Source organism: Cibotium barometz, chromosome 3 (assembly GCF_041138505.1).
Source record: "Cibotium barometz isolate CiBa-2024 chromosome 3, ASM4113850v1, whole genome shotgun sequence".
In the NCBI taxonomy this organism is placed as follows: domain Eukaryota; kingdom Viridiplantae; phylum Streptophyta; class Polypodiopsida; order Cyatheales; family Cibotiaceae; genus Cibotium; species Cibotium barometz.
This window is the reverse complement of record NC_141048.1, coordinates 50152676-50166713: the sequence shown is the minus strand read 5'-3', so window position 1 is coordinate 50166713 and position 14038 is coordinate 50152676.

Sequence of the window (14038 nt, the reverse complement as noted above, 5' to 3'; positions counted from 1 at the left end):
CCAAACCTACACTTATTTACTTCACGATGAGAGTTTACTACTTAATAAGCAAATAGAATACTACATGAAATACTTTTCTTGCTCTGGTGCGAAGAAGATATCATTCTATATTCTACATCACATCTTTGACCTTGTAAGTAATAATCTTTACTATGATCTTCAATCATGCAAACCCGCTTCTCATGACACAATATCTTGGCCTTTCTAGGCACACTAACCAATCTATCCCTAATATGGCATCATATCTTCCCAAAGCCAACACATGGAAATCATCTTTTGACTTGGGGTTATCTATGAATAAAATGCATATTCTTGACATACTTCTTATATGTATGTTGCTTTCTCAAAGCAAGCTCTACCATAAGATACTTTTGGTAAAATTCAGTTATTCTTAACTATTTTACCACGTGGGGTGATTGAAAACTATAAGTGCTTCTCGAGTCAATCGAAACTTGAAATACATTATTCACAATCTTCATAGGAATATTAATAATTGAAGCTTGGTTTTCAGCCTTACCTGCAAGAATAACAGCATTGGCATGTGCATAATATTTAATATCCTCGGCCCACAGTTTTAATATCTTCTCCTCTTGCTCCAGGAGTGTCGTCGGTAGTTGAAAAATTCATGTATATTCTCTTTCATACTCTGCCTTGGTTTTTCATCCCCTAAAGTTAATCGCTCAGGTACCTCTTGTGATGTTCGTTTGTTTTTTGCACTCAAAAGTTCGATGACCCTTTTGTAGAGAACCGCAACATTGGCCTTTACGCCATGCCTTTCCTACCATCTCTGGGAATAAATATACAAAATACTGGTTACCATTCTTCTTCTCGCTCATTTGCATTATCTTATTGTCCATAAAAGTTTTCTTTCTTCTTCACTTTGTCTATCATCAAAATTAAGATGATCTTGCATCTCTCCATCTTCTCCACCACTCCTTTTTTTCTTCATTCAAATCCAGAGAAGCTCAAGTATGCAAAGCTCTCATTCCTTTCTCTAAGCTAAGTCTTGATGCCTACAATAACTCTAATAACTTTCTCAATCTGTGTGTAAAAGCTCCTCTTCTTGTCCTAGGTTGACTACTTAATTTGTTTAATGTGTGACCATCTTGTGATTGTATCGTAAAAAATTTTTAAAAGAAAAGAATCTCCTCATTGTATCACCAAAATAAAAAATAATATGAGTCACCCAAGACCTGCAACATCCGCAATTATGTGTGGACTCCCCAACCTATGCTCTGATACCAACTGTGATGGTCCCAAATCTAGCCATATCTTAATCGTACAACTTAATCTAAGCAAACATTGAAACTCACTTAATCGTGCTATTTTTACATAGTAATATAATCAAATAAATCCTCTCAAATAGCAAAATAAGCATGCATGCCATATCCAAGATTCTTATCACATACGTAAATAAGTTTATAAGGCATGCATATTCAAATCAATCAAATTCAACTTCAAGTATAAAATTAGCTTTTAATTCAAACAGTGCTTAACTTCTCTTAGTCTTTTAAGTCACACGAGAATCTATGTTTTCAACAAAATCAATTATCATGTTCTAACAAGATAATCTCCAGTCACTATAGCTAAGTCTTAACGATGCTTATGCATTAGTCCATCCGGTCGATGCGTTAGTCCATCCGATCTATACAGATAAGATAGTCAAGGCAAATCCTGACAACTGGTCTCTTTGGGAGAGACCAATCTATTTGGAATTAGAGAAAAGTCAAAACTATAAAAAGTTTTAGGACTTCTAATTCTCTATAGAACATTTCTTAGTGATGGTTCTCTAAAAATGAGTTCTAAGGTCTCTTTGAGAGCATTCAAAATGGCCAAAGTTGTATTTTGTCCTAAGATTTCTTCAAGTAGCCTTGGAATGAAAGACTTGCTTATCTAAGATCTTAACTTGATATAAAAGCTCTTAACTTGATTCTTCATTTCTTTCTTATCTCTTCTTGGATAAAATCAACATATTCAATATTCACTGCATCTATTAGACTCTCCATACTATAGCATTCTTTTCTCCCAATATTGTGCTCTCTTTCATTCATATCTCCGATAGATCTTATCTTGGATAAACGATTTAAAATGTTAAGCTAGTCATGTATACTAAACTCTAGTGTAAGAGCTTAGAGTCTCAATACTATAGCATTCTTTTCTCTCAGTATTGTGCTCCCTTTCATTCATATCTCCAATAGATCTTATCTTGGATAAACGATTTCAAATGTTAAGCTAGTCATGTATACTAAACTCTAGTGTAAGAGCTTACTAGTCTTAATTCTATAAAATTTAACTCCAAATAAGAAACTAGATAAATCTTGATCCATTACACAAAGTAACTTGACTTTGTAAATCAGTCACTATCCATGTCATAAATAAATCTTCTTGGAATCACAACTTAATAAACAATAATAACTTTGATTATCGTCGCATTGTCTCAGACTTTAAGGTAATCAAACAATTTACAAACTCATATTTTTACTTTTCTTGTAGGTTTAGACTTTGTCAAATTTCTTCCACAAGAAAGCAATCCTCTATTATTTCTTCAATTAAAAAGCTTAGAAAGCAACACACTCTCAAGCTTTACGAACAAATGTGGTTATATCATGTTTCTACTTGCAATCTCCACAATAGATATAGATTTCCAAACCTACACTTATTTACTTCACGATGATAGTTTACTACTTAATAAGCAAATAGTATACTACATGAAATACTTTTCTTGCTCTGGTGCCAAAAAGATGTCATTCTAAATTCTACATCACATCTTTGACCTTGTAAGTAATAATCTTTACTATGATCTTCAATCATGCAAACCCGCTTCTCATGACACAATATCTTGGCCTTTCTAGGCACACTAACCAATCTATCCCTAATATGGCATCATATCTTCCCAAAGCCAACACATGGAAATCATCTTTTGACTTGGGGTTATCTATGAATAAAAAGCATATTCTTGACATACTTCTTATATGTATGTTGCTTTCTCAAAGCAAGCTCTACCATAAGATACTTTTGGTAAAATTCAGTTATTCTTAACTATTTTACCACGTGGGGTGATTGAAAACTATAAGTGCTTCTCGAGTCAATCAAAACTTGAAATACATTATTCACAATCTTGATAGGAATATTAATAATTGAAGCTCGGTTTTCAGCCTTACCTGCAAGAATAACAGCATTGGCATGTGCACAATATTTAATATCCTCGGCCCACAGTTGCAATATCTTCTCCTCTTGCTCCACGAGTGTCGTCGGTAGTTGCAAAATTCATGTATATTCTCTTTCATACTCTGCCTTGGTTTTTTCATCTCCTGAAGTTAATCGCTCAGGTACCTCTTGTGATGTTCGTTTGTTTTTTGCACTCAAAAGTTCGATGACCCTTTTGTAGAGAACTGAAAAATTGGCCTTTACGCCATGCCTTTCCTACCATCTCTGGGGATAAATATACAAAATACTGGTTACCATTCTTCTTCTCGCTCATTTGCATTATCTTATTGTCCATAAAAGTTTTTCTTCTCCTTCACTTTGTCTATCATCAAAATTAAGACGATCTTGCATCTCTCCATCTTCTCCACCACTCCTTTTTTTCTTCATTCAAATCCATAGAAGCTCAAGTACGCAAAGCTCTCATTCCTTTCTCTAAGCTAAGTCTTGATGCCTACAATAACTCTAACAACTTTCTCAAGAGTTACACCCACACAGTGTAAAAGCTCCTCTTCTTGTCCTAGGTTGACTACTGAATTTGTTTAATGTGTGACCATTTTGTGATTGTATCGTAAAAAATTTTAAAAAGAAAAGAATCTCCTCGTTGTATCACCAAAATAAAAAATAATATGAGTCACCCAGGACCTGCAACATCCGCAATTAAGTGTGGACTCCCCAACCTATGCTCTGATACCAACTGTGATGGTCCCAAATCTAGCCATATCTTAATCGTACAACTTAATCTAAGCAAACATTGAAACTCACTTAATCGTGCTATTCAAATCAATCAAATTCAACTTCAAGTATAAAACTAGCTTTTAATTCAAACAGTGCTTAACTTCTCTTAGTCTTTTAAGTCACATGAGAATCTATGTTTTCAACAAAATCAATTATCATGTTCTAGCAAGATAATCTCTAGTCACTATAGCTAAGTCTTAACGATGCTTATGCATTAGTCCATCCGGTCGATGTGTTAGTCCATCCGATCTATGCAGATAAGATAGTCAAGGCAAATGCTGACAACTGGTCTCTTTGGAAGAGCAATACCTACCAATCTATTTGGAATTAGAGAAAATTAAAACTATAAGAAGTTTTAGGACTTCTAATTCTCTATAGAACATTTCTTAGTGATGGTTCTCTAAAAACGGTTCTAACATCTCTTTGAGAGCATTCCAAATGGCCAAAGTTGTATTTTGTCCTAAGATTTCTTCAAGTAGCCTTGGAATGAAGGACTTGCTTATCTAAGATCTTAACTTGATATAAAAGCTCTTAACTTGATTCTTCATTTCTTTCTTATCTCTTCTTGGATAAAATCAACATATTCAATATTCACTGCATCTATTAGACTCTCCATACTATAGCATTCTTTTCTCCGAGTATTGTGCTCTCTTTCATTCATATCTCCGATAGATCTTATCTTGGATAAACGATTTAAAATGTTAAGCTAGTCATGTATACTAAACTCTAGTGTAAGAGCTTAGAGTCTCAATACTATAGCATTCTTTTCTCTCAGTATTGTGCTCTCTTTCATCCATATCTCCAATAGATCTTATCTTGGATAAACGATTTCAAATGTTAAGCTAGTCATGTATACTAAACTCTAGTGTAAGAGCTTACTAGTCTTAATTCTATAAAATTTAACTCCAAATAAGAAACTAGATAAATCTTGATCCATTACACAAAGTAACTTGACTTTGTAAATCAGTCACTATCCATGTCATAAATAAATCTTCTTGGAATCACAACTTAATAAACAATAATAACTTTGATTATCATCGCATTGTCTCAGACTTTAAGGTAATCAAACAATTTACAAACTCATATTTTTACTTTTCTTGTAGCTTTAGACTTTGTCAAATTTATTCCACAAGAAAGCAATCCTCTATTATTTCTTCAATTAAAAAGCTTAGAGAGCAACACACTCTCAAGCTTTACGAACAAATGTGTTTATATCATGTTTATACTTGCAATCTCCACAATAGATATAGATTTCCAAACCTACACTTATTTACTTCACGATGATAATTTACTACTTATTAATAAGCAAATAGTATACTACATGAAATACTTTTCTTGCTCTGGTGCGAAGAAGATATCATTCTAAATTGTACATCACATCTTTGACCTTGTAAGTAATAATCTTTACTATGATCTTCAATCATGCAAAACCGCTTCTCATGACACAATATCTTGGCCTTTCTAGGCACACTAACCAGTCTATCCCTAATATGGCATCATATCTTCCCAAAGCCAACACATGGAAATCATCTTTTGACTTGGAGTTATCTATGAATAAAAAGCATATTCTTGACATACTTCTTATATGTATGTTGCTTTCTCAAAGCAAGCTCTACCATAAGATACTTTTGGTAAAATTCAGGTATTCTTAACTATTTTACCACGTGGGGTGATTGAAAACTATAAGTGCTTCTGGAGTCAATCAAAACTTGAAATACATTATTCACAATCTTGATAGGAATATTAATAATTGAAGCTCGGTTTTCAGCCTTACCTGCAAGAATAACAGCATTGGCATGTGCATAATATTTAATATCCTCGGCCCACAGTTGCAATATCTACTCCTATTGCTCCACGAGTGTCGTCGGTAGTTGAAAAATTCATGTATATTCTCTTTCATACTCTGCCTTGGTTTTTCATCTCCTGAACTAAATCGCTCAGGTACCTCTTGTGATGTTCGTTTGTTTTTTGCACTCAAAAGTTCGATGACCCTTTTGTAGAGAACCGAAACATTGGCCTTTACGCCATGCCTTTCCTACCATCTCTGGGGATAAATATACAAAATACTGGTTACCATTCTTCTTCTCGCTCATTTGCATTATCTTATTGTCCATAAAATTTTGTCCTTCTCCTTCACTTTGTCTATCATCAAAATTAAGACGATCTTGCATCTCTCCATCTTCTCCACCACTCCTTTTTTTCTTCATTCAAATCCATAGAAGCTCAAGTACACAAAGCTCTCATTCCTTTCTCTAAGCTAAGTCTTGATGCCTACAATAACTCTAATAACTTTCTCAAGAGTTACACCCACACATAAGAATCTGTGTAAAAGCTCCTCTTCTTGTCCTAGGTTGACTACTGAATTTGTTTAATGTGTGACCATCTTGTGTTTGTATCGTAAAAAACTTTAAAAAGAAAAGAATCTCCTCGTTATATCACAAAAATAAAAAATATTATGAGTCACCCAAGACCTGCAACATCCACAATTAAGTGTGGAATCCCCAACCTATGCTTTGATACCAACTGTGATGGTCCCAAATCTAGCCATATCTTAATCGTACAACTTAATCTAAGCAAACATTGAAACTCACTTAATCGTGCTATTTTTACATAGTAATATAATCAAATAAATCCTCTCAAATAGCAAAATAAGCATGCATGCCATATCCAAGATCCTTATCACATACATAAATAAGTTTATAAGGCATGCATATTCAAATCAATCAAATTCAACTTCAAGTATAAAACTAGCTTTTAATTCAAACAGTGCTTAACTTCTCTTAGTCTTTTAAGTCACATGAGAATCTATGTTTTCAACAAAATCAATTATCATGTTCTAGCAAGATAATCTCTAGTCACTATAGCTAAGTCTTAACAATGCTTATGCATTAGTCCATCCGGTCGATGCGTTAGTCCATCCGATCTATACAGATAAGATAGTCAAGGAAAATCCTGACAACTGGTCTCTTTGGGAGAGACCAGTAAGATAGTCAAGGCAAATCCTACTGGTCTCTTTGGGAGAGACCAATCTATTTGGAATTAGAGAAAAGTCAAAACTATAAAAAGTTTTAGAACTTCTAATTCTCTATAGAACATTTCTTAGTGATGGTTCTCTAAAAATGAGTTCTAAGGTCTCTTTGAGAGCATTCCGAATGGCCAAAGTTGTATTTTGTTCTAAGATTTCTTCAAGTAGCCTTGGAATGAAGGACTTCCTATCTAAGATCTTAACTTGATATAAAAGCTCTTAACTTGATTCTTCATTTCTTTCTTATCTCTTCTTGGATAAAATCAACATATTCAATATTCACTGCATCTATTAGACTCTCAATACTATAGCATTCTTTTCTCCGAGTATTGTGCTCTCTTTCATTCATATCTCCGATAGATCTTATCTTGGATAAACGATTTAAAATGTTAAGCTAGTCATGTATACTAAACTCTTGTGTAAGAGCTTAGTATCTCAATACTATAGCATTCTTTTCTCTCAGTATTGTGCTCCCTTTCATTCATATCTCCAATAGATCTTATCTTGGATAAACGATTTCAAATGTTAAGCTAGTCATGTATACTAAACTCTAGTGTAAGAGCTTACTAGTCTTAATTCTAGTGTAACTTGACTTTGTAAATCAGTCACTATCCATGTCATAAATAAATCTTCTTGGAATAACAACTAAACTTTGTAAATCAGTCACTATCCATGTCATAAATAAATCTTCTTGGAATAACAACTTAATAAACAATAATATTTTTGATTATCATCGCATTGTCTCAAACTTTAGGGTAATCAAACAATTTACAAACTCATATTTTTACTTTTCTTGTAGCTTTAGACTTTGTCAAATTTCTTCCACAAGAAAGCAATCCTCTATTATTTCTTCATTTAAAAAGCTTAGAGAGCAACACACTCTCAAGCTTTATGAGCAAATGTGGTTATATCATGTTTCTACTTGCAATCTCCACAATAGATATAGATTTCCAAACCTACACTTATTTACTTCACGATGAGAGTTTACTACTTAATAAGCAAATAGTATACTACATGAAATACTTTTCTTGCTCTGGTGCGAAGAAGATATCATTCTAAATTCTACATCACATCTTTGACCTTGTAAGTAATAATCTTTACTATGATCTTCAATCATGCAAACCCGCTTCTCATGACACAATATCTTGGCCTTTCTAGGCACACTAACCAATCTATCCCTAATATGGCATCATATCTTCCCAAAGCCAACACATGGAAATCATCTTTTGACTTGGGGTTATCTATGAATAAAAAGCATATTCTTGACATACATATTCTTATATGTATGTTACTTTCTCAAAGCAAGCTCTACCATAAGATACTTTTGGTAAAATTCAGTTATTCTTAACTATTTTACCACGTGGGGTGATTGAAAACTATAAGTGCTTCTCGAGTCAATCAAAACTTGAAATACATTATTCACAATCTTGATAAGAATATTAATAATTGAAGCTCGGTTTTCAGCCTTACCTGCAAGAATAACAGCATTGGCATGTGCATAATATTTAATATCCTCGGCCCACAGTTGCAATATCTTCTCCTCTTGCTCCACGAGTGTCATCGGTAGTTGAAAAATTCATGTATATTCTCTTTCATACTCTGCCTTGGTTTTTCATCTCCTAAAGTTAATCGCTCAGGTACCTCTTGTGATGTTCGTTTGTTTTTTGCACTCAAAAGTTCGATGACCCTTTTGTAGAGAACCGCAACATTGGCCTTTACGCCATGCCTTTCCTACCATCTCTGGGAATAAATATACAAAATACTGGTTACCATTCTTCTTCTCGCTCATTTGCATTATCTTGTTGTCCATAAAAGTTTTCCTTCTTCTTCACTTTGTCTATCATCAAAATTAAGATGATCTTGCATCTCTCCATCTTCTCCACCACTCCTTTTTTTCTTCATTCAAATCCATAGAAGCTCAAGTATGCAAAGCTCTCATTCCTTTCTCTAAGCTAAGTCTTGATGCCTACAATAACTCTAATAACTTTCTCAAGAGTTACACCCACACAGAATAATCTGTGTAAAAGCTCCTCTTCTTGTCCTAGGTTGACTACTTAATTTGTTTAATGTGTGACCATCTTGTGATTGTATCGTAAAAAATTTTAAAAAGAAAAGAATCTCCTCGTTGTATCACCAAAATAAAAAATAATATGAGTCACCCAAGACCTGCAACATCCGCAATTAAGTGTGGACTCCCCAACCTATGCTCTGATACCAACTGTGATGGTCCCAAATCTAGCCATATCTTAATCGTACAACTTAATCTAAGCAAACATTGAAACTCACTTTATCGTGCTATTTTTACATAGTAATATAATCAAATAAATCCTCTCAAATAGCAAAATAAGCATGCATGCCATAACCAAGATCCTTATCACATACGTAAATAAGTTTATAAGGCATGCATATTCAAATCAATCAAATTCAACTTCAAGTATAAAACTAGCTTTAATTCAAATAGTGCTTAATTTCTCTTAGTCTTTTAAGTCACACGAGAATCTATGTTTTCAACAAAATCAATTATCATGTTCTAACAAGATAATCTCTAGTCACTATAGCTAAGTCTTAACAATGCTTATGCATTAGTCCATCCGGTCGATGCGTTAGTCCATCCGATCTATAGAGATAAGTCAGTCAAGGCAAATCCTGACAACTGGTCTCTTTGGGAGAGACCAATCTATTTGGAATTAGAGAAAAGTCAAAACTATAAAAAGTTTTAGGACTTCTAATTCTCTATAGAACATTTCTTAGTGATGGTTCTCTAAAAATGAGTTCTAAGGTCTCTTTGAGAGCATTCCAAATGGCCAAAGTTGTATTTTGTCCTAAGATTTCTTCAAGTAGGCTTGGAATGAAGGACTTGCTTATCTAAGATCTTAACTTGATATAAAAGCTCTTAACTTGATTCTTCATTTCTTTCTTATCTCTTCTTGGATAAAATCAACATATTCAATATTCACTGCATCTATTAGACTCTCGATACTATAGCATTCTTTTCTCCCAGTATTGTGCTCTCTTTCATTCATATCTCCGATAGATCTTATCTTGGATAAACGATTTAAAATGTTAAGCTAGTCATGTATACTAAACTCTAGTGTAAGAGCTTAGAGTCTCAATACTATAGCATTCTTTTCTCTCAGTATTGTGCTCTCTTTCATCCAATAGATCTTATCTTGGATAAAAGATTTCAAATGTTAAGCTAGTTATGTATACTAAACTCTAGTGTAAGAGCTTACTAGTCTTAATTCTATAAAATTTAACTCCAAATAAGAAACTAGATAGATCTTGATCCATTACACAAAGTAACTTGATTTTGTAAATCAGTCACTATCCATGTCATAAATAAATCTTCTTGGAATCACAACTTAATAAATAATAATAACTTTGATTATCACTGCATTGTCTCAAACTTTGAGGTAATCAAACAATTTACAAACTCATATTTTTACTTTTCTTGTAGCTTTAGACTTTGTCAAATTTCTTCCACAAGAAAGCAATCCTCTATTATTTCTTCAATTAAAAAGCTTAGAAAGCAACACACTCTCAAGCTTTACGAACAAATGTGGTTATATCATGTTTCTACTTGCAATCTCCACAATAGATATAGATTTCCAAACCTACACTTATCTACTTCACGATGATAGTTTACTACTTAATAAGCAAATAGTATACTACATGAAATACTTTTCTTGCTCTGGTGCCAAGAAGATGTCATTCTAAATTCTACATCACATCTTTGACCTTGTAAGTAATAATCTTTACTATGATCTTCAATCATGCAAACCCGCTTCTCATGACACAATATCTTGGCCTTTCTAGGCACACTAACCAATCTATCCCTAATATGGCATCATATCTTCCCAAAGCCAACACATGGAAATCATCTTTTGACTTGGGGTTATCTATGAATAAAAAGCATATTCTTGACATACTTCTAATATGTATGTTGCTTTCTCAAAGCAAGCTCTACCATAAGATACTTTTGGTAAAATTTCAGTTATTCTTAACTATTTTACCACGAGGGGTGATTGAAAACTATAAGTGCTTCTCGAGTCAATCAAAACTTGAAATACATTATTCACAATCTTGATAGGAATATTAATAATTGAAGCTCGGTTTTCAGCCTTACCTGCAAGAATAACAGCATTGGCATGTGCATAATATTTAATATCCTCGGCCCACAGTTGCAATATCTTCTCCTCTTGCTCCACGAGTGTCGTCGGTAGTTGAAAAATTCATGTATATTCTCTTTCATACTCTGCCTTGGTTTTTCATCTCCTGAAGTTAATCGATCAGGTACCTCTTGTGATGTTCGTTTGTTTTTTGCACTCAAAAGTTCGATGACCCTTTTGTAGAGAACCGAAACATTGGCCTTTACGCCATGCCTTTCCTACCATCAATGGGGATAAATATACAAAATACTGGTTACCATTCTTCTTCTCGCTCATTTGCATTATCTTATTGTCCATAAAATGTTTCCTTCTCCTTCACTTTGTCTATCATCAAAATTAAGACGATCTTGCATTTCTCCATCTTCTCCACCACTCCTTTTTTTCTTCATTCAAATCCATAGAAGCTCAAGTACGCAAATCTCTCATTCCTTTCTCTAAGATAAGTCTTGATGCCTACAATAACTCTAATAACTTTCTCAAGAGTTACACCCACACAGAATAATCTGTGTAAAAGCTCCTCTTCTTGTCCTAGGTTGACTACTGAATTTGTTTAATGTGTAACCATCTTGTGATTGTATCGTGAAAAATTTTAAAAAGAAAAGAATCTCCTCGTTGTATCACCAAAATAAAAAATAATATGAGTCACCCAAGACCTGCAACATCCGCAATTAAGTGTGGACTCCCCAACCTATGCTCTGATACCAACTGTGATGGTCCCAAATCTAGCCATATCTTAATCGTACAACTTAATCTAAGCAAACATTGAAACTCACTTAATCGTGCTATTTTTACATAGTAATATAATCAAATAAATCCTCTCAAATAGTAAAATAAGCATGCATGCCATATCCAAGATTCTTATCACATACGTAAATAAGTTTATAAGGCATGCATATTCAAATCAATCAAATTCAACTTCAAGTATGAAACTAGCTCTTAATCCAAACAGTGCTTAACTTCTCTTAGTCTTTTAAGTCACATGAGAATCTATGTTTTCAACAAAATCAATTATCATGTTCTAGCAAGATAATCTCTAGTCACTATAGCTAAGTCTTAACGATGCTTATGCATTAGTCCATCCGGTCGATGCGTTAGTCCATCCGATCTATACAGATAAGATAGTCAAGGCAAATCCTGACAACTGGTCTCTTTGGGAGAGCAATACCTACCAATCTATTTGGAATTAGAGAAAAGTCAAAACTATAAAAAGTTTTAGGACTTCTAATTCTCTATAGAACATTTCTTAGTGATGGTTCTCTAAAAAAGATTCTAACGTCTCTTTGAGAGCATTCCAAATGGCCAAAGTTGTATTTTGTCCTAAGATTTCTTCAAGTAGCCTTGGAATGAAGGACTTGCTTATCTAAGATCTTAACTTGATATAAAAGCTCTTAACTTGATTCTTCATTTCTTTCTTATCTCTTCTTGGATAAAATCAACATATTCAATATTCACTGCATCTATTAGACTCTCCATACTATAGCATTCTTTTCTCCCAGTATTGTGCTCTCTTTCATTCATATCTCCGATAGATCTTATCTTGGATAAACGATTTAAAATGTTAAGCTAGTCATGTATACTAAACTCTAGTGTAAGAGCTTAGAGTCTCAATACTATAGCATTCTTTTCTCTCAGTATTGTGCTCCCTTTCATTCATATCTCCAATAGATCTTATCTTGGATAAACGATTTCAAATGTTAAGCTAGTCATGTATACTAAACTCTAGTGTAAGAGCTTACTAGTCTTAATTCTATAAAATTTAACTCCAAATAAGAAACTAGATAAATCTTGATCCATTACACAAAGTAACTTGACTTTGTAAATCAGTCACTATCCATGTCATAAATAAATCTTCTTGGAATCACAACTTAATAAACAATAATAACTTTCATTATCATCGCATTGTCTCAAACTTTAAGGTAATCAAACAATTTACAAACTCATATTTTTACTTTTCTTGTAGCTTTAGACTTTGTCAAATTTCTTCCACAAGAAAGCAATCCTCTATTATTTATTCAATTAAAAAGCTTAGAGAGCAACACACTCTCAAGCTTTACGAACAAATGTGGTTATATCATGTTTCTACTTGCAATCTCCACAATAGATATAGATTTCCAAACCTACACTAATTTACTTCACGATGAGAGTTTACTACTTAATAAGCAAATAGTATACTACATGAAATACTTTTCTTGCTCTGGTGCGAAGAAGATATCATTCTAAATTCTATATCACATCTTTGACCTTGTAAGTAATAATCTTTACTATGATCTTCAATCATGCAAACCCGCTTCTCATGACACAATATCTTGGCCTTTCTAGGCACACTAACCAATCTATCCCTAATATGGCATCATATCTTCCCAAAGCCAACACATGGAAATCATCTTTTGACTTGGGGTTATCTATGAATAAAAAGCATATTCTTGACATACTTCTTATATGTATGTTGCTTTCTCAAAGCAAGCTCTACCATAGGATACTTTTGGTAAAATTCAGTTATTCTTAACTATTTTACCACGTGGGGTGATTGAAAACTATAAGTGCTTCTCGAGTCAATCAAAACTTGAAATACATTATTCACAATCTTGATAGGAATATTAATAATTGAAACTCGGTTTTCAGCCTTACCTGCAAGAATAACAGCATTGGCATGTGCATAATATTTAATATCCTCGGCCCACAGTTGCAATATCTTCTCCTCTTGCTCCACGAGTGTCGTCGGTAGAGTTGAAAAATTCATGTATATTCTCTTTCATACTCTGCCTTGGTTTTTCATCTCCTAAAGTTAATCGCTCAGGTACCTCTTGTGATGTTCGTTTGTTTTTTGCACTCAAAAGTTCGATGACCCTTTTGTAGAGAACCGCAACATTGGCCTTTACGCCATGCCTTTCCTACCATCTCT